The sequence below is a fragment of the Plutella xylostella genome, chromosome Z (assembly GCF_932276165.1).
Source record: "Plutella xylostella chromosome Z, ilPluXylo3.1, whole genome shotgun sequence".
NCBI lineage: Eukaryota > Metazoa > Arthropoda > Insecta > Lepidoptera > Plutellidae > Plutella > Plutella xylostella.
In genome coordinates, this window is record NC_064012.1 from 6,986,605 (window position 1) to 7,011,155 (window position 24,551).

The 24,551-nt window shown below is 37.0% G+C and overlaps 1 protein-coding gene across 2 annotated transcripts in view; it reads right to left on the reverse strand.

Moving 5' to 3' along the window:
* Nucleotides 1–24,551, reverse strand: part of LOC105397214 (E3 ubiquitin-protein ligase mind-bomb-like) — a 48,695-nt gene that overhangs the window by 19,994 nt on the left and 4,150 nt on the right. Inside the window, exons 3-4 of one of the 2 annotated variants that reach the window (XR_007268168.1) lie at nucleotides 18,069–18,104; nucleotides 17,462–17,587 (exon numbers count right to left, since the gene is read on the reverse strand). The gene's annotated coding sequence lies outside the window, so the exon portion shown is untranslated. Of the gene's footprint in view, nucleotides 1–17,461; nucleotides 17,588–18,068; nucleotides 18,105–24,551 lie in introns of those variants that run through there. The other variant, XM_048632498.1, reaches the window with a different exon arrangement.

Below are 24,551 nucleotides of genomic sequence, written 5' to 3' on the forward strand. Positions count from 1 at the left end.
AATTATTATCACTGTTTACCAATTAAAATTAGTATAACATCCTAAATCCGGTCTCAAAATTATCATTCATTGACAAAATAAGTAAGTACAAGGTAAAAATTAAAACTTTTGCTATTAGCGTTTTAAAAATCTTCGGAGCATTTTAGATCATCGACTGAAAAGCTTCAACAGCTTGTTTACCAATCACTACACGATATACAACGGTATACGCAAATGTTGAACATTTTTACATAGGTAAGTCGCTTGAACGTCCGCCCGCTGTAAGATGTGATTTGTTAGTTGTATGTAACAAGAGCGACTCCTGTAGAACTACATCGCTAGGATCCCCGCGTGGTGAATGAGGACTTCTAAATTAAGCTGCTATTTATAATTGAAAGTAATGCAGACACAGTGACGCAAACAATCCCCGACAGATATTAAGCACTGGTGTAGAGGAACCGGGATGAAACGAGTGAACACCATACCGCACTTACGTATATAGTGCTCTCTCTTTCCCTTCGAGAATACCACGTTAATAATAATACACCCGCTGAAATACAGTGGCGGATTTACAAATTTGCCGCCCGTAGGCCATTCAATTTTTGCCGCCCCTACTGACTTCTGAAATTCAATATTTGTTACTTTAATCCCGTTATTAGTATGATTGTGAACTTATTTCTATGTCTATCTGTCACCAACTTCAAATGTTTCATCAAATCTTATTTAAGGTTCCGTACCTCAAAAGGAAAAAAGAAACCCTTATAGGTATCACTTTGTTGTCCGGCTGTCTTTTTCTCAGAAACGGATAAAAATATCAAAGCTGACATTTCGCAAAGATATACAAGGTGGGCCAAAAGTAATCACCCTATTGGAAATTGCTCTCATTTGTACAAATGGCCGCCAATTTCAAATTTGTTTTGATATTGGTGGACTAGACAAATGCAGAATACAAGTTGACAAGCCATGGAAGCCACACTTCCCAAGAACGCAAAATAATTTTTTATATTCAGTTTTCGGGTCGCCTTTTTTTTCGTTTTATATGTCCTCCTACATTTTTCCCCGCAATATCGCCCGATTTAACCGTTTCAGACAGTTTTTGTGGGTGTTTTTTCAAGACCCGTGTTAATGTGAATAAGCCCGTGTCTCTGGAAGCCCTTAAGGACAACATTCGACACGAGTGCGAGAATCTCTCACCCGAAGGTCTCGCTGAATTGATGAGAAATGCCATAAAAGGAGCCCGTAGGGCAATCAACGGCGACGGCAAAAATCGACGGCGCCCATTTTGCCAATATCATCTTCTAGACTTTACCAATAAAATTTTAAATGTTCAAATAAACATAGTTAATAAAAAAAAGAATCGAAGTTTTTCATTTAGAAAAAAATTAGAGCCAGTCAAGATAGGATGACTTCTTTTGATCCACCTTGTACAAATGTACGGCATCGACAAACTGGTAAAATAAATTAATGAAAAAAAAAATATGTTACCTTCCATACATGTAAAATGAGGATGATTTTTTCGTTGGTGTAAGGTATTATACAGGTCTTTCAAAAATATCAAAGGTCTTCTCAAACCATTTTTTTATTCAGTGACTGGTTTGCGAAATATTAAGCTTCAAACTGCGAATTCTTGGTAGACTCAAGTGACTGTTTGGTCCAAAAATATCACTGATGTACTTAGTACATATGACAAAATTCCACATTATCCACATATAACCATTACAGCCGTTTCCAGTTTCTCCAAATTCGAAAGTATTCCCGCCGCTTCTTGTCGCGTTACAGGCTTTTTAGTAATATCATATTTGATTGATTTCAAAGAATATGCATGCCAAGAATCTCTTTAACTATTACATGCTTCTTTTCTGGCTGACTATCGTCTCAAATTCACTCTATTCCGGGTTTTGCCTTTCCCGATTTCACACATTTATTTAAGCCAACGTTGTGTCGAGTTTACAAAAAATTCCTGTAGCAGCATGAAAAAGCGTCAATCTTGGCTAGTTTAAGACGTGACATAAGTTATGCATCGCGCTCACTCACATCGCGCAGCCTCAAGAGCGAGTGCGACGACGTAGAACTTTTGTCACGACTTAAATGCGCCCCGTACTAGCCCTTCTGAGCATGATTCAGCAGCCACAGTTGCCACTAAATTCAAAGAATATAGGTACATACTGATTATATGACAGTGCGTTTATTTATATGTACATTGTGTACACGTAAATTTATATTAAAAAATCTGTAAAATAAAAAATGCTAAATTTGCCGCCCCTCTAAATCTGCCGCCCTAGGCACTGGCCTTTTTGGCCTATAGGTAAATCCGCCACTGCTGAAATACGTATTTATAATCTGAGAAAGACAAATTGTCAGAAATTATGCGGTTTATACACACAAATGTCGACAAACTTGTCTATTTAAATCACGACCGTTGTCCCGGTCGTAAATTCTGCTTTATCGAACGGTTCGCAACCGAATTGGAGATAAATGTATTTCGCAAAGAGGTGCTCACCGGCCTCGGTAAAAGATGTAATTAAACATTTTTGTTAAATTGAACTCAGCATCAATTTACATAAGGCATTTAAAATAATCGTTTATCAAAAGCCGTAAAAAGAGGCAGCGGTTTAATTGTGCAATAAAGGCCCATGTGGTGATATAATTTTCAAGTTGATTTCTTGGCTAAATACTGTGCAATTAATAGCAGGCAAGCAGCGGCCCTGTTGACGCCCGAACCGTGAGGATATGTCGTTAATAGACTATTCAAAGTATTGCCAACGCCAAAAAAATCCACGTCAGTATAATAATTAAAATGGCTGTACAATTCGTAACATCAAAACTACATGAGATACATACATTAACATTATACAAGAAATTCAAAAGGTCTTAGCAGCATTTAATCAACATGATCACCATTATCAGCCAATAATCGTAAGAAATTAAGTATTAAATCTCCCATGTTCTGGATTTCAGCTTCCGAAAACACAAAATATCAAAAATATGACATCAACATGAGCAATCACAGACATCAACAATGTTCATTAACACGAGTGCTAGTGAATCCGTCACGTTGGCAACACTGGGTGTGAGCGTTCTCTGGCTGTGTTATTTCGAAGCAACTAATAAATTGCGTGATGACAGATGTCAGCTGCTCGACCGCCTCTGCACTCTTGCGACGATGTCTCATTCCTCACGCCTAAATACTTTTATTTTGTCAGCACTGTTAAATTTCCCTTCGTCCTATTGCAATGCAATACTATTTGCTTGTTTAAGCGGTGCCGTGTACCGTGACCCTTTAGCGGTTGCATTTTCATTTGTCTACACGTTTAATTGGTTTTTGGTCTTGTTTTAGGCAATAAATTGTAAAGCGAGCTGAGATGGATTAGTAGGGCCGGTGATTCTTCAATTCAACGTGAATCGTATGATCCTGTGTCATCTACATACAATTAATGTTATAATCATGAATGATTTGTATTATGTATACAAATAAACTAAAAAACGATAGGTAATGTAATATACTGAACAACTTAAAAAAAATATGCACCCAATGCTACACATATTTCCTACCTGAACTGAATGCTGTGGTCTTTCAGTTGCGAAAAACTTGTCACTCCGTTTAAACATTCATTATTTATGTATAGTTCACTTTTCAGTTTAGGATCGATTGTATTTTATAAAGGTCATATCATCTTTTTCTCTACTGTATTCAAAAAGTAACTAGGTACACATTTTTCTTACCAACCGTAACCACTAAACTAAAAAGAATTACTGCAACAGTAAAATTCTCTACCGTTCATCGGAATCCCGCAAATTTACTACGTAAAAAGTTTGCAGTCGAGAACGGAGCTTAAGCATTTTTGAGCGGATATAAATTAAGGAGTTACGCGACTGAAGAAGACAAACCACAGAAGATTTATATGACGTAGTGAGGAAAAGTTGAACCCACGAGCTCCATTCTTAGCCACTTGATTGACATACGTCCGCGGTGCCTGCCCCGACTGGCGACGGATCGTAAAACTTACACGTATTAATTAACCAAATTGGTAAAACTACTGAGCTACGGCAAGCCTGATTAATTTATTTTAACTAAGAAAATTGCATTAGGTTTAGGACAGGAGAAAGTTGTGGTAGTTTTAATAGAATAATAATTTGTGGGGACATCTCACTAGGGCATGCAATACCGGAACTATTTTCAATACCGGTATTGAGTTCCGGTATTGCAACTCAATACCGGGATCCCGGTATTAATACCGGTATTAGATTTCCTTGTAATAAATGGCATATATTGTGATTAAAGGTCGTATAGGTCAAAATAAAACGAGAAAAAGCAATGAAATTCAGTTTTTTGTAATAGATTTTTACGAGAATTGAGTATTAGTTTAAATTTTACAATATTTTTTTTTTTTACATCCAGTGTCCGTTTACGCATGGACAACAGTAGATATCAAACAGCCGAAAACTGCATCAAACGGTTGGAAACAAGTGCGCTTTCACAGTACATAGGAATACTATATCTTAATCGCTTTATTATAGCCTAAAAAAGTCCGATTCCGGTATTACTTCAATACCGGTATTAACTTTCAATACCGGTATTGAAAAAAGCGTGAATTTTGCTCCTAATACCGGTATTACGAATACCGGTATTGCGGTATTGCATGCCCTACATCTCACACACGGCCATCTGACCCTAAACTAGGAAGTGATCTTAATATGGGTATCGGACAGCTGTTACATCTACACAGATAAATAGATAGATACTTACATATTATATTGTATATACCTACATAATAACACCCAAGATCCGAGTAAAAAAATCAGTGTTTAAGACACAATAGGTATCTGTCCCGACCAGGAATCGGACTTGGGATCTTCGGCATAGCAGTCAGGATCACTAACCACTACATCATTCGGTCGTCAGAAAAGACGTGGGCCTTCACAAAATCCGATCCGTAGTAAACCAGCGTGGTGGGAAAATTTATATAAAATTCATAGTGAGCCAGGGTGCTAGAAAACTAACAGCCCCGCAATGGACATCATGTCACTCATTTCAAAACATTCATTTTAATAAGAGTCGCCATAGCATCCGTGTATTGATAATAATATTACGAATCAGATAAACCAGGCATCGAAAGCTAAAAAAAAGTCTTATTCGAAGAGTGGCATGAAGCGCAAGTGAATGATTCTTAGAAGAAAAATGATAAGTAATAAATCAAATGCAGTATTTATTTGGCTGCGCTATAGTTAATTACGAAGAGGCACATATAAATCGCGGGGCGCGCGTCCAAGGGCCTGGTTCGCGAGGCGATCGCCGCGCCGCGCCTTGTAGCGACAAGCAAATGCACTTATCTCACCGAGACGTGAAAAACTGTATTCAAACATTGTTTTTTTACTCGGTGATTCAACCAGCCTGTCGTCGGTTAGTCGCGTCAATACCGGCCAGAGTCATTGCCTCCTGAGGATACCCGTAAACAGGAATTAGGCCGTTGAAAAAATGTTACAAGCTCCGAGGAAACAATACTTACGGTGCGCCATTGTATTCAGTGTTTGTTTTATTTTACTCCGCGTCCGCGCCTAATAATATTATGATGGTTTTTGTCATTCCGTGTATCTCATCATGATAATTATGATAAGTTATTATCAACGGGCGTGTTCGGCGCGTCTAATACGTCACTTAAAAAAGATTAATATTTGAGCGGCCGAGATTAGTGTGCAATTAGCGTGGTGTCAGTAAATCATGTTCATCCGATGAAACCCTCATAAAGCCGTCGACAGGCACGCTCGGGACAAACAGAAGTCTTTAAAACATTATCGACACAAATAAATTGGCCGCCTAAGAACGAATATCGATAAATTGAAAATGTAACTCGTAAAAATATATCATCGATATGTAAACAGCTTGCGGGCACAATGCAAATCAACTCATTCACTGGGTGAGCCTGGCGCCGACGGTAGCTCAGCTTTGTTTTATTTTACTTATATTTTTTCGTTATCAGAATGAAAGTATAACAAACAAGAATCTTAGGGCGATTATGAGTTTTACTTAAAACATGTGGCTTCATGGCAAACTGAAACTTTTCGTGGCGGATCTGCATGTTATAAACTTGGCAATTTATACAAAGTCCAAACTTTTACTTGACAAAGGCCTTATTAAAATCTTGAAGGGAACTTTAATTTGCGATGACGGCTACATCATTAATCTTACTTAGCTAACACAATCTCTCAACTTCCCTATTACACTCGCAAGAGATAAAAAAACAAAATTAATAAATAACATCAATTCGTCTATACGTTTTCCAGAAGGTGTGGAAGTTATTGGGGTAGTCTGGGTGTAATTAAATAACTGATTTTCATATACTTACACACAAGCGGTTACCCACAAACTCCATGTCAACTTTTTTCTTATTGGTCGTTGGAAAGAAAATCTTTACAATAATTAAATTTTTCTCTTCTACAAATAATTTAAATCCAAAAATAGCTAGTTGTGTTGGGTTAACCGACAAGTACTCGTTTTTTTCATTAGGTGCAAATCCAGGCATTTACAGATAAATGATTGAAATACAACGGTGAATAACAAACATGCCAAAAAAGAACAAGCATTCATTGAGGAGGTTCCTATTACTAACTTATTCTTATAACAATCAGTTATGCAAAGTCAATATTTTCTTATATAATTAGAAACCAATCATAAATCTAATTAATAAATAAAAACAAACAATCAGATGTAATTACAAATGCTGAATGAAATCGATTTGTAAATCAATATCATAATATACGATGGTTAAACTGTGGGGTCCCGTAGCAAATACAAAAGTTAACCTAGTGCTAGTTATATTAGGTATTTTTTTAAACTCCTGATTTTAATTGTTTTTTATACTTTTTTTAATTATTAATATGTCGTTTTTTATTCACATTCGTCCAAGTTATGATCATTACTATAACCATAGAATAACAAGTACAAGCTAGCCTCGTATATTCTATGCTATAACTTATCATTCATTTAGGTAGGTATTTCAGCAGTTACAGAAAATCGTTTAAAAAAAATGGAACTAGCATAATCCCGCAAGCTACGCTTCAAGTTTTTTCACTGTATTCCTGGCAATGCAAACACACTTGCGATGATACTCACAAAAATATGTCTCTTTTCATATAGTAAACTACTCATTTTCGTCATAAATTTTATATCTTTAAAATATTATAGTAGGTATTTAATACTACAGCTGTTACACATATTATGTTACTTTGTACAATAGACGGTTTGCTACAGCTACCAAACGATCCCTAAAACATGTAAGGAGCATCGAGTCGAGATGGAGAAGTAGCTTCGACGTCCGATTCCCGTTCGCACCGGACCAGCCCACTCCGCCGCACTAAAAATTTGATCTTATCTCCAATATTTTAATAGGTTTCCCGTAGAGGCGCGTTCGCGGTGCCCGGTAATTGTATAAAGTATCTCCAGGGGAATAAATAAAATTCAATTCAATTCAAGGCTCGCGTCGGTGATCGTGATAGAGCTTAAATCAACACACCAAGTAATTACAATCGAGCACACTTCATCGGAGATGCGAATAATGATTAACTATCGCCTGCCCCTGGATCCGCTTCGCGCAGCTGAAATGCCAGTATTCTATAGAGCGGTAAGCATATCGGAACACGATTGCGCCGCGTTGCTGGAAGATTACTCTATACTCACGAAATACGTTTAACAGAACGAGATGTAGTCGTGGTTCACGCATCAGCTCCTCAAAACTTGGTTTTTCGTCATATAGAGTGACCCCCTGGATCTTCCGTTCTCGCGACTCGGGACATGTCGCGAGCTCATTGCTCAATACAAACGTGTTTGACTCCGCCTCTACCCGAAATTGTAATGTAGCTCTCGATTTTGCTTTGCTTCGAGAATACGCAATTGCTCTACCCCTTTCTTAGCACAAACGTTCGCTGAATTAGAAAGTACATGAAACTAGGGAGTATACATAATAAAACAAAGCTTTATCAGGCAGCATACGGTTACAGTTAGGGCATGCAATACCGGAACAATTTTCAATACCGGTATTGAGTTCCGGTATTACAACTCAATACCGGGATCCCGGTATTAATACCGGTATTAGACTTCCTTGTAATAAATGGCATATACTGTGTTTAAAGGTCGTATACATCAAAATAAAACAAGAAAATGCAATCATATTCTGTATTTTGTTGTAGATTTTTACGAGAAATCAGTTTTAGAGTTTAAATTTTAGAATAAACTATTTTTTTACATCCGGTGCCGGTTTACGCATGGTCAACAGTAGATTTCTAGCAGCCGAAAACTGCATTAAACGGTTGGGAACAAGTGCGCTTTCACAGTATATACACACACAAGGCTAACTAAATCTTAATCGCTTTATTTATAGCCTAAAAAAGTCCGATTCCGGTATTACTTCAATACCGGTATTAACTTTCAATACCGGTATTGAAAAAAGCGGGAATTTTGTACGGGATCCCGGTATTACGAATACCGGTATTGCGGTATTGCATGCCCTAGTTACAGTCAGTATTTAATTAAGCACTGGAAATAACAATGTTAACTAATACAATTTTCTCCTTTTAATCCTTTCAAACCAGGCGAAAGTTTAAATACCTATAAACTAAAAGGGAATAAAAAAGGGTTTTATTTCTTATTCATTAAAAGTTATTCAGGGGAAGTAGTACACTTTGAGCGAAGATTGTACCCACAGCGGCAAGTTCTTTTGTATTTTATTCTATAAAGAGGAGTTCTTCAGTAAAACAACGTTAAAATTTGCAGCGAATTATAAAGTTTCATAATAACGTACCAGCCCCGGGCTGCGGGGAGGTTATCAAAAACGAAAATACGTCCTTTTTTGTAAACTTTCCGCGATCTATCCGTTGAGGGAAATCAAGTTCTAAATAAAAGGGAAAAACGGGTAGGTAAAGTTGTTCGGGATTTACTCCGGGTTGTATTTGATTGCGGAAATCCGATTTACAAGAATCGTGAAATATTTTGTGTCTCAAAAGATTGTTGGAGTTTGTTTGTCGTATATCCGGGCGGAGACACGTTTCATTGTTCTGTGGTTAATGCAGTAGCTGTGTCTACACACAATTTTCGCATTCATTCGTATAATGAGGTGGTGTTGGAGCGAGTGGATCGGGCCGGCTCTCACCTACCGCTACGAGCCACAACGCGGGAAGCGGCTTCCGCTTCCCCAATTAGCCCTAAAATAATGAACATGTTTTATATTTCCAGGCGAGTGCGGCGTGTATCTACTTATACCCGGTTGCCCCGGGAGGCCGGGCGGCCCTCAGCCCTCTGTTATGTTTTACACGGGAGTATCTTCAAATAAATAATTATAAAGGGTCACACGGGTGAATGTACCAATGATGTTACATACCTATTCTGTTTTGATATTGTATTGTATTATCCCGAGGATAAATGAAGATCTACGTAAATAATTAAAAACGTAATATCTTCATCAGCATACGCCCACTGCTGTTCAGGATCGGATGCCATCACATCACTAAGCATGTTATAAGGTTTGTATTCGAAGATAATGGATTTTGTGTCTACCATTAATAGCATTAATTGCGTAAAAGTACCCAGGTTCACCAGCATGGCGATGTAGTCATTCCAAACTCATGCTATCTCAGCTGTGTATTACCAGTAAAGCAAGCGTACAGAATGAGTTATCTCTTTTCTTAGTTAAATAATCTTGTTGCGGTGGATTGCTTTCCCTAAAAGCTGAGGACATTTACTAAATTTAGGGTTCGTGGTACAAATAACTGGGCCTATTCAAGGGGATTAAGCAAAGCCAGAACAAATAATCAATGGTTGCGCCGGAGCACGCGGCTCGTGATCGATCGTCGCAATAGTGGCGGAGCGAGCGTGAGCGATGACCCGCGCCGCCGATAAATATCCACAGACAAATGTTTAGACCGACTCCCCACACCCAGTAAAAGCTTCAGATAATTGTACCGAAATAACGAAAACATGGTTAAGATCTTTCGAAAACAAATCGTATCTGGAATCGTTGACGACAATCGTGATTGACTGCGCAAGTGAGGCTCTCTAATATAAACAAATTAATAGGAGACGGTGTCGGCGGTGGCTCGGATAATTTAGAAGCGCCACTCGGCGTCGCGCGCTCTGAATGAGTAACTGAGCCGGCACCGCCATTAATGCATTAGACAAAAAATATTAGCCTCTAGCGCTGTAAATCAGCGCTGCATAACTGAACATTATGCTCTTTTTGGTTCCAAGAGATATTCGTTTCCGGTAGTTGACGAAGCAATAAAAAAATATGTTTGATGTTGCTCTGAACCACCTTCATTAAAGTTGACTGGTACTTTAACATTTAACAGTTCAATTAAGCCTGTGCAGATGCGTTAGATTTTAATTAACATTATCATTTACCTACTAGTTTAAAATGACAGATAAAAGGAAATATTTACAATTTACAACCAATTTACGTGAACATAAATGCATAATTCAAAACGAGCGCAGACCATATTCGATTTATGATATGCATGGTACGAAGAACATGACATTTGAGTACCGACCGACCGAGTATAGGGAGAAGATGGAATGAATTCCCAAAGTGGAAAACGAAATAAGCCTTCGATTAACTATAGACTTATCGAGTAAACAAGATTCAAAAGGTGGAAGTTAAGGGTGCTAATCCTTTGGGATTTTGCGCAAACGATTCGGTCTACCGCACGATCAATGTTATAACAATGCGTTGACTCCAGTAATTCAGTAAGACGGATTCAGTTTCATCACGACGTGATTTCTGTATGAAGAGAGACCGAAATTTGCAAACCACATAAATTAGTTTGCGACACAAGTTAAATGTCTCCAGCGATCTATCTTCTCTAAAAGATAGAGGGATTTAAGACTGAATATCTCTATAAATAAAACGGTATTTACATTAATTATGAGCTTTATTGCGTAAAATCCCTTTGATTTACACGAGCTCAGAGCTGCCTCAAACGAATTGTGTGTCTTAGCGAAGAGACTTGCTTTGTTTATAATTATTTTTGGTGCGGAGTATGTAAAGAGGAAATGAAAGAGAGTTGAGACAAGTTAACGCCCGAAGCATTTCCAGGGATTAGCCGAGCTATCCACGATAAATCGTTGCGTGTATCAATGCGGTGGCGGTGGGGAAGGAAGGGATTGTTTGCTCAAGAGACTAATTGAGTAACTTTGAAGTGTTTTTTGTATGATGTGGTAATAGGGTTTATTAGCGGGTAGGTAAGTAGTGGTAGCCTGGTAGCTAGGTGAGGGTGGTAGTAATGGGTGCGTTGTTCGGCGCATGGCCGCGAGCCGCGCGTGTTCGCCGGCGGCGGCGAGCGGCGACACGACGCGACGATCCCTCCCCTCCCTCACCCCGCACCAACCACCCGCAACCCCTCACCTAAAACTATTCCCCTACCTTGAACGCGCAAAAAATTTGCCGCTTCAGCTGCTCTGCGTACCCTGTATTTTATTTTTGACGCGTTTATCGCCTTTTGCGATATCAGATTTGCAATCTTGCAATCTTTGGGTTGGTTTACCTACTCTATCGAATTCCGGAAGTCTGCAGACGTTTTTCAACAGGTACAGCAGTATTATAGCAATCATAGTAGTAAAACATGTTTGAAAAGTATTTCTCTACCCACATATTCGCTTCGTGAGGGCTTTGTTGTATAACAGTTGATTTTTAGATAAAATTTTATTTTTTTATTGGTGGCTTTGGATTAGGTTACGATTTTATGTTTTATATTATTAAGTAGGTATTGTTAATTTATTAATGCATTTATATTTTTGTTGCAGATGAATTTATTGCCATGAAATCTACTAGTAAACTGCAGGAGTTTCAGTGGGCAGAAAGTGAGAGTGAGCAAAAACAAATATAAAAAATCTGTTACAGGACAGGAGTACAGGGCTTCAGGACAAAAAATCCTGTATTTTGTGTCCTGAAGTTAAGGAGAAAATCAAAATCTCAGAATAAAAGTCAATGGTACCTATGCAAATGTAACTAATAAACTACCAATACATATTCAATCAAATTGACCATTCGATTTGTGGAGCTATTCAGAACAATGGATGTTACAATATCTACATAGTGACGAAAAAATTCAACCGAAAAATATTTTACAGTGAACAAAGGTGTACGAGGGTTAACGGATAAAAGGTTACAGATACCGACAACAAACAAAGAAAGTGTTGCAATCAAAGAGCACCATCAATCCAATCATGGCGAACAACTCAAAAGGAAGAATCAAAAATCGAGACCGTTCTATTCTAACCGAACAATCGGTCGCCAATATGCGAGCGAGCGTTTGGAAACAATAGCTCTGCACTGCAATTAGTTTATCCGTTTATCCGATAGATGGCGGTCGAACCAGTCGTAAATCTAGCCCTTGCCACCAGTGGGCGCCGCTCCTAGTTGCGGCCACCGTATGTAGATTCCAGCCGGTTAATTAATGTGGCATGGTAAAGTGTGCAACCGTCCTCCCCGCATCCCCATTACCGGCTACGTAAATTGCTTACCCATCTCTCACACGTACGATAGCTTCAATTTTGAGAAATTAAATTTACCGAACCTTCGGGAACAAAGAATATGATGTTGCGAGGTAATTCAGCGCGGTCCACAGAAATCCGAATCTTTACCGGCCGACCGGCCGACGAAATATACCATAGTACTCTTCATCTGATGTAGGTACTTACTTTTTAAATCATCCTAATCACAACTCTTCACAACAACCTGTATAAGTACTTAAATATGTAATATAAAAACTATTATTTCCTCTATTGTTTTCCATTTAGTTATCTATTGTATTAGATTACAATAATTTAATGCCTAGAGTACCTGTAGCAAACAAACGGGAACAAACTACAAACCTCATATTAAATCGTAAGTTAAAACAACATCACACGCCCATGAACTCTATAATGAAACGGCTATATAAAAACAAAACTATGGGAATATATGATTAGGCCAATACACGGGTAAGGTAGACAAACAACCACAACATATATGATTAGACAAAATAAACAAACAATCATTACAATACCGCTGAGTCAGCGCGTTGGAAATCACTTATTGTTACGATGACTTGCAATGAACCAGTGCCTTATACGAGGCTGTATAGCTAGTAAATGTTCCATTACTCTCTCCCAGCTTTGATAATATTTCACAGCATGCTGATCAATCTGAACTAAACTTTGTAATAACACAGTAAAAACGGGACGTATTTGTCACTATTTCTTTGTATAACTAACGTACAAAACAGCTCTAGACAAATCCAAAACTATGGAGATTAACGCTAATGACCGACGAAAGGTTCGATTTCTCGGGTGACACACAAAAAACGGTCAAGCGTGAACACGACTTAAAAGATTCCGTACCAAAATCATGACGTCATCTTTTGTTAGTGAATGTTCTGGAGATAACAAAAGATACACAATAAGAGGGGAATGTTTTTGTGAGATGGCCACCTTGTTAAATAGTGCAATTTTTTTTCATATGTAGCAAATAATTAATAATGTACTTACTTGAAAATTGTTTATTTTAATAAATACTTATGTAAGCTTTTAAACAGGTCTAATAGAAATTCAAACGTGAAATAGCCTTAAATTTCAATACTTTAGGCAGGTGTACAGAATCAGATCTAGCTTCGCATAGACCCTTAACACACACCTACCTAAGTAATTAAATCAATACGTGGTCCTCAACAGACGCTGCGTATCTCCGAAGGCTGCAAGGCGCGGGCGTCGCCGAGCCCGGCGTGCGCCCGACATGCATGAACAATGACGCGGGCTGGCGCCACCGGCCCAGCGCGACGGCATCCAGACGACCTCAGAATACGGACCCCGTTTCCGGGTCAAAATCGAAATGCCTCATTTGAATCTGACTGTCAATGCACAGATATACTTACAAATACATTCGAAATTAAACAAGATCTATATTCACCGATAATGCAAATAAGTGGCTATTCCCAGATTTCGTCTATCGAAGAAACGATCAAATCCTGACACTTTTAGGCCGCGTCCACGACGTAAGCGGGCGTACCGTGCGGTGCGGCGGCCACATACTAAATACTAGTATTTAGTATCACCTAGTCTATGCATGCGGAGATTTTTACGTAATTCTACGCCAAAGAGTAAATAATACTACTGCGCGCCGCCCGCTTTCGTCGTGGACGCATCCTTACTTCGTTCCAGACAGATTAAGCTTATTAATTTTGGCTGTTGGATAGACGGTTTTGGTTTAGCGATTACACTTCAGTTCCCAAGCTCCAGCAACTTCTGGAGTAGTTCAGACTCGTATGAAAATAAAAAAATACACAAATACCTAGTACGTGTACAAATAATAGTTTGGTTTTGTTAGCTTGGTCTCTCCGTTGAGCGTAGCGAACGAGTTAGCAGAAAATCCCATAAAATGTTGTGTGTTTTATTTACCGCTGTCGGCGATCGGTGGGTGGCGCTATTTATGCCGAAACTACAATTTAGCAACGACAGTTCAATATGTCGTTATGTTACAAATTCATCAATATTCACTCAAATCGGCTAATGTAAAGTTAAATCGGTATCTTTTAAAAGATATTTCAATTCAACTATGCATGCCATGCATCAATTATTAGTAGGTATTTCTGTAGGCACATTATCAAGTATTTAGACATGTTGATGAAGTCAAAACAAAACGTAGTAAACGCTTTGTAAGGCACGAAATAAGAGCCTGGATTTTGTGGCTTTACTTCTGGCCTCTCCGTCTTTTTTATCAACCAAATATTTCAAATTAGCACCTACATTTACTGTAAATAACGAAATATTATAATAAATACCGTACAGACATAATTCTGTAAAGCCAGTTGAGCTTATCCCGCCGGAACTTAATTATTATAGACAAGCAAACAAACAAGCATCTTAATTAAAGCGAAACGTCAACGAGAAAGATGCAACGCATTAGAATAAATCAGGACCTTAAATTGCTTTCCGCAACGACACTCCCATCGTCGACTTGGCGTTAATAGTGCGTGCAACCGTAATACAATCCCAATGCTCCCAAATATTTTTTGCTTTGAAATAGAATCCTCACTCGAAGGACAGGCGCCACCACAAAAAAACATGTCCGCCAATAAGAGGTTGAACATACTTAAATATCTCATAAAACTTCGAAATGAAGTCAACTGAGATAAAACTAATGTTACCAGTTAAAAATGTAATCAACAATTATGTTCTACGGATTCTATCAATATAATGGCCGGTTGAGAGATCGGAACGCTTAATCCCAGCTTTAATTGCCAGGATGACCCCGCACCGCCCCGTTTGAAATCGAGAAGTCGAAAATCAATAATATTTTAGCTTATGCTTGTTTTTTATCGTGTAAACGAATCTTTATCAATGGTATTAATTACAAGCTCGTTTTAAAGAGAAACTGTGTAATAAAAGAATATGTTCGTTTGCGAATTGATTTAGGATTTACAGAAATTAACAATGTCATTAATAATATTCATATTTGCCATTGGTTCTTGAATGCAGAAATTTAATTTTAATCATGTCAAACTAGATTTTTATAACGGAATGTGAGATTTAGGAAAACAGTCATAGAGTAGAATTTAATTAAAATTTGTCTCTTCCAAATATACATCTTCAATAATAAAGTAAATCATCGATGGTGAAATATAAAGTATATGTAGACATAATTGATACTTGCCCGATCCGTCATTCCCGCTTAGTTATGATCCATCACAGGTACCTAAGTATATCGATAAAACCACTGATGGGTGAAATCTAAAGAAGATAAAGAGTTGAAAGCGATTAACAAGGTGTGCTTAAGAAGACATTAATGAAGTGTTTAAAAATTATGAGATCGCACGATATAATCACATTTCTGACAGAGAGCCAGATTATAATCTTTAGTTCGCGTCCGTTGAAGATGGGAAGTCCTGATGACAAATACTAATAATTTATTACAAAAAGACATAAAGATGAAAAAGGCAACCTCTCATGGCGACTTCCACAAATCTATAATTCAGTCATCGGCCGGTGAAATTACGAAAATAATCGTCAGTGTTTTTTAGGAGAGAGACGACAAATGTCTCGCGGCTGCGACGCGTCGCCTGCGCCTGCGCATGGACACGTGTTTCTATTCTATTTTATTTACTGTTTGCTTTTATGTAGCTACTGCTGTATGGAAATAAAAGTCTCACAGCTTACACATTTTAAAGCACATGTTTGACAGTAAGAGGAAATGTTATTCTGCATTAATTGGGACAAAATTGTGATATGATGTTACAGTAAATATACCGAGTAAATGTAAATGTACCGACGCACGAGCTAGCAATAATAGAGAATCTATTAGAAATAAAGCACATTCATGACACGAAAATGTTTAAGAATATCATTATTACGGTTTCTCACAAATATCCTGTTTATTTCCAAATTAAATAAATTCAAATTATGTATGTGTGTATGTATTACTATTTAGCATAAATTTAACATGCAATAACTTCACTGAAACCTATTCATGTGAGTATTAACAACAGGATACCCATAAAATTTAGAACCAATCTGGTCGACACTTGATTTACAACGGATCAATAAAAGAGAAGGCTATCATTACCGATTTTATTGACTAGTCAATAAAAGTAATGTGGTTAATCAGTTAATTCTCTCAAGTAATCTTAAATATTTAGATTTTCTCGAACCTACTATAAAATCTAGACATTAACGTAAATAGTTTTAGAGAAACTAACCGCGAAGTTTGCGATATCAATTAAATTCCCTTAAGTAGGTACTTAATTGTTGAAATTTCCAGCAGTCCATTAAGTAATCAACCTGAAATACATCGGAATTAGCGATCGAGTCGTTTATATGACGTCAATATATCAAGCGAGCGAGTTGAAACTGTACAGACAATAGCGTGGTGGAAAAAAGCGGGCTTGAGAGATGGCTCGTAAAATAAAACAAGGGCCTTCGTCCGGAGATATGTCAAGATAGGTGCGGCAGGGGGTGGCGGCGGCGCCGGCCGGCTCACCGAGGAGGGCCAATTAGAAGCACACCTTTTCGACATGTGCTCGACTTGCTCGGCGCTAACTAACATCTAAAAATTCGTGACTCGTTCGAGTGTACCAAAAAAAATATCTGTCAACTTTAGTAAACGGAAGAAATATTTGCCGTTTTTTTGAGCCGGTTCGAGTAAAAATAAGAGGTTGAGCGTTGCGTGGCTGCCATTTCACGAGGAGCTCGTTTAATTGATCCGTTAATTAGTGAGAGCACTTGCGAGATTTCGATCTTGAAAGAACCAGCAAAAGTCATGAAGTTTTAATCAAATTCCATATATAAATTACTTTACTATACTTATTTTATGGTACATTGAATTACCGTTTCCAAGGTGTGAACCTACCTCTTGTAAAATAATCTATCATTCGATAATATTTTAGGAAAGTTAACCAGTTGCAATTTATTTTTATATGATTATTGGCGGTGTAAACAGCTATAAGTACCTATACGTATACATACCTTTGTCTTGGCCAGCTTGGCGTTTTCGTTGCACATTTTGGCCAACTTGTGGTAATCGCCTCGCGCCGCACACAGGATCCATGCTTTCTGCTGTGGGTCTAAGGGCTCGTTCTCAGATTTGTGATCCTAAGAAAAAAATACACTTTATTATATTTTATTTCGCTTTTGGAGTTAGATAATCATATCACTAGACAATCCATTAAATTTGTTAGTAACTCAGATTACTGTAACATACTGAAGGCCGATCGATTTCGAAGGGACTATAAAACAATTCGGGCAGATCGATGCACCTCTACTTACTTTCCCCATACGGAATAGATAAATCAGGCAACGAGTGTTTAAGTTAGCGAATACAGCATTTAATTTTGTTCTATATTTAAATAATATACATTGAATCTTAATTGACATCAAGCTGATTTACTTTTATTTATGAAAGTCATCATGAGACCAAGACATTGTTTTTTTCATAAATAAGCACTTGTGTTACAAAACCCACAATCAGCGGGTAACGTGCCAGTAACTCCCGATATCGCGCAGCCCCGAAATGGCCAAGGATATAATAACATGCATTAATAAAGCTATATACAAAATGACAGCTATAACTTACGAAAATGACGGAAGCTCGGTCCTCTTCTTGAGAACCCTGCAAAAAAGGGATAAATAAACAACACATTTAGATATGCCTTAACACATTTTTTATGATTTAAGTTTATTCTTAAACTTTTTTTACATTCTGTAGTCGCGTGCCTGAGAAATGATATGTCAGTCTTAATAAATAGTTGTGATTCGATAAATGGATGTAGCTTTTTTGGTCAAGATTAAACCAAATAAACATTTTTATTTTAGTTATACGAACACTGTATAATTATACAGGTTAGTTTCCCTTTTATACTGTTTAATTTATTTATCTCTGCAAATGATGATTGTGGTTAAAGTACTTTCACAACTATTTAACTATATTACTTTGAATATTAAGCACGCAAATTCAATGAAAACACTGAGTACTACGTTAAGTTATATTCGAAGAAATCATAGGGGTAAGCAACATCTGAAAACAAAAAGTCACGGATATAAATAAACATTATATTTACATACATTATAAATATCTTAACGACACATATAAATTAATCGGAACCTAATATTTCAAAATTAATAAATGAGTACTTATATTGTGAAAATAATATTTTGAATTAATGGTCAATAAATTCGAATTCTCTCGTCTTCAGGCCTGCGCTGCGATTGACGGTGTGGCGGGAAGGTCTTATGCGCCGTGTAATTTGTGGAATGATTAGGAGTCTTAAGTGGAGATGGATAGAATGCAGTATGGAGAGACAATGGGAGGTTGTGCGTTGTTTAATCGATGGGCCGAGGGGCGCGCGCCTCGCCGCATGGCCACTTTACCACCTGTCGCTACATATTTATGTCTACACTATTGGCCTCCCTGCTAGGGACTTCGATATTGACAAGATAACATCCTTAATGTGATGTGTTTGATTTAATAATAAAATTGAGTTTGAAACGTTACTTGTTTTAAATGTACCTACTTACTTTTCTAATCACAATAACCTATTAAAATAAAGTATTTTGAAACTGTTGTCTTAACTAATGGTTATAGTGATTGAACTGGACAAGAACTGTGTTTAATGTTTATTGAATGGCTATGGCTGACTACAAAGGAAGGCATTTTGATTGTACTGTTTTATGTGTAGGGAGAAAAATATGCAAGGATAAATGTAAGCATTACTACATACCCAAGTTCTACGTTTTTTACACAGGTGAGGAATACTGCAAATATTTTTTCATATTAATTCAGAAAAAGTTTTTTTTTAATATGAAGGTCTACGCTATTTAGTAGGTACCTCTGCTTTGCTTATTTGGGGATTGCGGTAATCCGGCTAAGTATTACGAGGACTTTGCTTACAAAATAAACTCTAGCAAGGCACTGTATATTAGGTATAGTGTACATATTTGTAGTTTATTATTTTTTTGAGAATTTTAGTCTAATCTGGGTAATTCACATGTTACCTAAGACATTTAAAGCAAAAGGTCTTCCAAAAAATCTCACTAAAAAGCTTACTCCCATGTGAGCCTTAACGTCCAAATTACAACGTCGATATAAAATCTATAGCTTGAAAATCCCATTCACATCTGTTAAGTTTCTATTTATCTAAATATTTTATATCGAATAAAATAAGAAATCCCCTTTCGTGGTTATTAAGGAAATGTGGATTTCCAACAAATTTTCGTATAAATACGAGAATTTGTAGAATAGATAGATAGATAGAATATTCTTTATTTGTACACACACACATAAAAGAAACTTACAAAACTTAAATACTAACAAATATGTACAAAAATGGCGGTCTTATCGCTTAAAGCGATTTTTTCAAGACAACCTCAGGGTGGAAGGATATTTTGATTAAAGAGGGGTTATTATTCTATTACGATTCTATAACTTAAAGAAGAACTACGTGTAGATTAAATAACAAATAATCCATGACAAATAAAAGAACTAACAATTAGGGTGCAGGTACCAACAATATAAGTAACACTACAGAAAATCTAGACACTCACATCTATTTCACTTACATTTTCGAAAATTGTTTGAAGCTCCCACTTTTTCAAAATTATTTGTTTCCGATTATGAGAAAAATATATCGAATACATATTTTTTTATTTAAAATTATCAGCTACATATACTCGTATATAATCACATTTAGTTTAGGGCATCAGCATTTATTACTGTTCAAAATAATTTTAAAAATCTGTTAAATTAATAAATAATATTTGTTTATAATTTTATTACCACTCTAGACTATTATGTATAGACCCGTGCCTCTCGAATGTCATAACATAACACATAACCTAAGGGCTAGCTAAGCTATACATTTATTAGAAACCCTTAGCTGACCACTTCTTTAACGCTAACCCAGTTTTTTTTAACTGCTAATCCTACGTGATAACATAACGGTGTTTTATCCGAGAACAGCGGGCAACTTGTGGTTAATAGCTTTGCAAAGACAATAAGAACAATCTATTCAAGTGATTGTTTGTTTCGACTTGACTGAGCGTGTATTATGCCACTTTTATCTTTCCTTGGCTGACAGCTAATCCAGCCGGCCAGCATATTTTTCCACGTGGCGCCGTATTCTGGTGCGTGTTTTTGATTGAATTATGTTTGGTACCTACCTCTAGTAAAATAAGTCTCGAAATTAAAAACCGGTAATTAAGTTTCCAATAAATGACTATTGTCGAAAGAAATTGAATTACATTAGAATTCAACAATGAAGTAGCTAATTAATATTCTAGAAATAATATTATGGTTTCAAAGCTTTTTTATCAATATAGTAAAAAAGGAACAAAGCGTTCCGTGTTTGACTTTCACTAGTATTGCAAGATGACACAGTTAGCAGAATCAGGGCATCGGGCAGGGTTCGACAAGGCTCGTTAAGTGTTCCATCCTATGTTGATGGCTCCAAGTGATTCTCAGGCCCAACACCAGGGAACAATGAAATCAGTCATATTTTCCTGCCAATCTGCAACGGACCGTGGTAACTTATCGTTGCCACATCTTGCATTAATGAAGAACACTCAAATTTAAATGCTGATGACGTGTACTTAAAACAAAGCCCGTTTTCGCTACCTTTTGAAAGTTTTCAACTTCTGAATCTATATATGAATCAGTAACATTTTTCATGATTTCATTGAATCATAGTAAGCAGGTTGCAACAAAAATTACAAGACAACAATTCACATTTACGCCTTCCAGAACTCCGTTAGAGGGTAAAACAGGACATTTATGTAAACAACGTTTATCACGAAGATTACCACAAGCCAGTTGACGCTAAAGGCAAGCAAAATAAAACGTAACTACATTTAAAATCTCTGCTTATTTGTCCTGTTGTATCCGAGAGCAGCGGGCGGTAAACTATTTGAATTATGTTTAAAATCTCTCAACTATGCCCATGTCTTCACGAGACTAATCGTTTACCTAGGTTTACGAGTCATTTATCACTATTAGATACAATAATGTCACTTCGTAATAAACAATTTAACAAAGTTAGTTAACTTAGATTAAGCGGTCGGCCTACGACAGTAATAAAAAGGGTTTACAGTGTACAATCCCACTAAAAACGAATTCGATTTCGTGTTTAGCACATACTTAAAGTAGAAATCCTTCTTAAAAAGTCTAATGGGATTGCTTGAATGGCTACCGTTTTTAAGTAGCCATTTGTGGTTAAGATTATAGGACACTTGATATTCTACTTTATTAAGGCTCAGATTCTTTACATTTATTTTATTCTTTCCGTGAGCCAACCGTTATTTAGGTAAGTTCCGCTAATGAACATTTAAATAATAAAGTACATTTTATCATTAAAAAGTATTTTGGATACTATTTTTTATGAATTTCAACAGTTTATATTCAATGCATGTGGCTACTAGCCACGCGCCTACATCACGACAACACAACTTACCCGTGACTTGAAACTTTATGACAAACCAATGTAAATTATCACAGTAGTGTGTACTCTGATTTACACCTATGTCCACGATGGGCATTATGCAACGCAGGCATAATATGCTATTTAATTATTTTTAAGAATGACATCTGTATTTTTCTTTTACATTAACACAGAAGGTGTTTTTATACCACCTCAAGGGTCCACATACTTAAATATACGGTTAACATTTCAACTCTATATCTTCACGCGTTCCCAAAAGAAACGGTCTCTTGACAGAAGGACTACAAACTGTTCATATAAGGGTACCATTTTTACCTTTTGAAGTACGGAACCCTAAAAACAGGACGCCCCGTAAGAAAAGTAGGTTCTATCACGGGTGACCTGTTTTGCTTAATAATTTTAATAATGGCCCACGTGCAATGTATTAGAACACGATTACAATTACCATTGTACGTAGATTGTTGGGCATAAGTCACGAATTTGCTCAATATGCCAAGAGAATATTGATTCTTGATTCTTATTCACACAAAACACATTTTCAACCTAGTTAGTTAATGAGAGTATGTATGTGTGGAGTTTATTTAACAACCAATAGTAAAATATAAATATATTTTACTCCAGATCATTACTTAACAGCGGTGTTAGCATGAGCTTTGAGATTGAAATAATACTCTTTTCACACTGCTATAAATTAGGCAGGAGAGGTCCGGTGATTCATCATGCGCTTATGTTTGAGGACAGTTTTTAATTTGGAAGTTCTCAATTGACGACCGGAAGAAGTACGGCTCGATCTATTTCAGAATTGATTTATCCTTTCAGAACTCCTTTGGACTGGCTGTAATGTGGCGTAGTGGGATGTGCCTTGTCAAAGTATAATAAAATCCAGATTATGACTCTGTTTTCGGATTTCGAGAAGTCTGTAGTTATGACTTCATAAAATTTTGTGCCCTCTCACGTTCATATTCACATAATGTGAATGTTAAATAGGGTCGTAGTGGCTACAGTGGACCAGTGGTACACGGTGAAAAATTGTTGTTTCAGTGCGAAAATATTATTGAATAGAGGAAATAGTATAGAAATATACTATGCATGCATTTTACATATTATACTCCAATCCAATACGAAATATCTAAATGTTTTGTTATAAAAAAGGAGATACCTATTACCTATTGTGATTCACTGTTTATTTGTACTTATACAATGAAACAATGATCCACTGTGTACACACAGGCGTACGAGAATGATCCATTGTGTCACATAGGTGTATAGTGGATCAATCTCCATTTTTAATAAAAACCCTAATAAGTTCAAAAGTACTATACCTAGAGGTTTATTATTTCAGTTAAATCTTATTACATTAGTGAAGTTTTGGTTTCAAACCTGATAGAAGAAAATGGCGCTTTGAAAAACACTGATATACTGTTGGACTACCCACCCTACACTACATTCCCTACACCAAAGTGCAAAATTAGTGATCAAATTTCTAAAACCATTTTACAGGTCGAAATTTAACAACAGATGTTGACTGAGCATCGGAGAGTATTTTAAGAAATACTTACTTGGGTATGTTTGAAAACGAAACCAAAGACCGAGTCAGCATAACACGCCCGTGTTAAGATCAAGATTGATTTGCTCTTCCCTCCGACACTCCTGTCAGGACGCACCGAAACGAATGTCCCTCTTGTTTGAAAGCTTATAAGTGTTAAACCTAATTGGTAAAGGCCGGATGCGTTTAATTTTCGTAAAATTTGATGACGTGTTTTATGAATGGTTGCCAGAGCCGATTTATTTAGTTAGTCTAGCAAGTCTTAACAATTTTTCGATTTGGAATTTTCCTTAAAACAAGTTATCTAATGCCTTTGATTATCAAGAACGAAACCAAAACCAAAAAAGAAATCATTTGAAACCTATTTAGCAAATAAAAGTACTTATTACCTAAGTTATTTTCTACATTAAGTTGAGTTGTTCGCGAATGTGAATTTATAGCTCTCGGCCGTGATCGAGGGGCCTCAAGTGTCCATTTCCGAGTATTGGTCCAGCTTGGGCATCGCACTTTCTTTGCTGGCGACCGCGGGGCGGCGGCGCGGCGTACCCGCTGCGATGGCTGATGTATATCTTCATACTGGGCCCAGCCATCGCCCGTGGTTTCACCTGCCTCGTGCTCGTAACCTTTATGTTCGGAATAAAAAGTGTTTTGTTTTTGACAGAGCTGCGATGTTGCTTGAAGGAAAGCAACAGAATATTACGGTCGTGCCAATGAATTTTAAATTAGCACCTTGACTTATCGATCGATGCTCGAATGGTAAATGTAACACGAGTGTCGCCTTTGATATACCTAGGTATATATATAATAATGAAGCCATGTCTACATCTGATTCGGTAAATAATTCGACAAACTACAGGCTATGCAAACTACATGTTGTATTGGATTGTAGTAAAAGGGAAGTTATCATATTTTAAACAAAATATAATCAAATTGAAATCACACTGGGCTGTTGAAAGTTTTTGCGTTTTTTAATACTATCTGAAAGTTCCACTCACAAAAATCAAAAGTTATACCTGGCCAGTGAAATCGATTCTGTAGGTTTTTATTTTGTTTTACACAGTGTAGACAGTACCTTAATTTC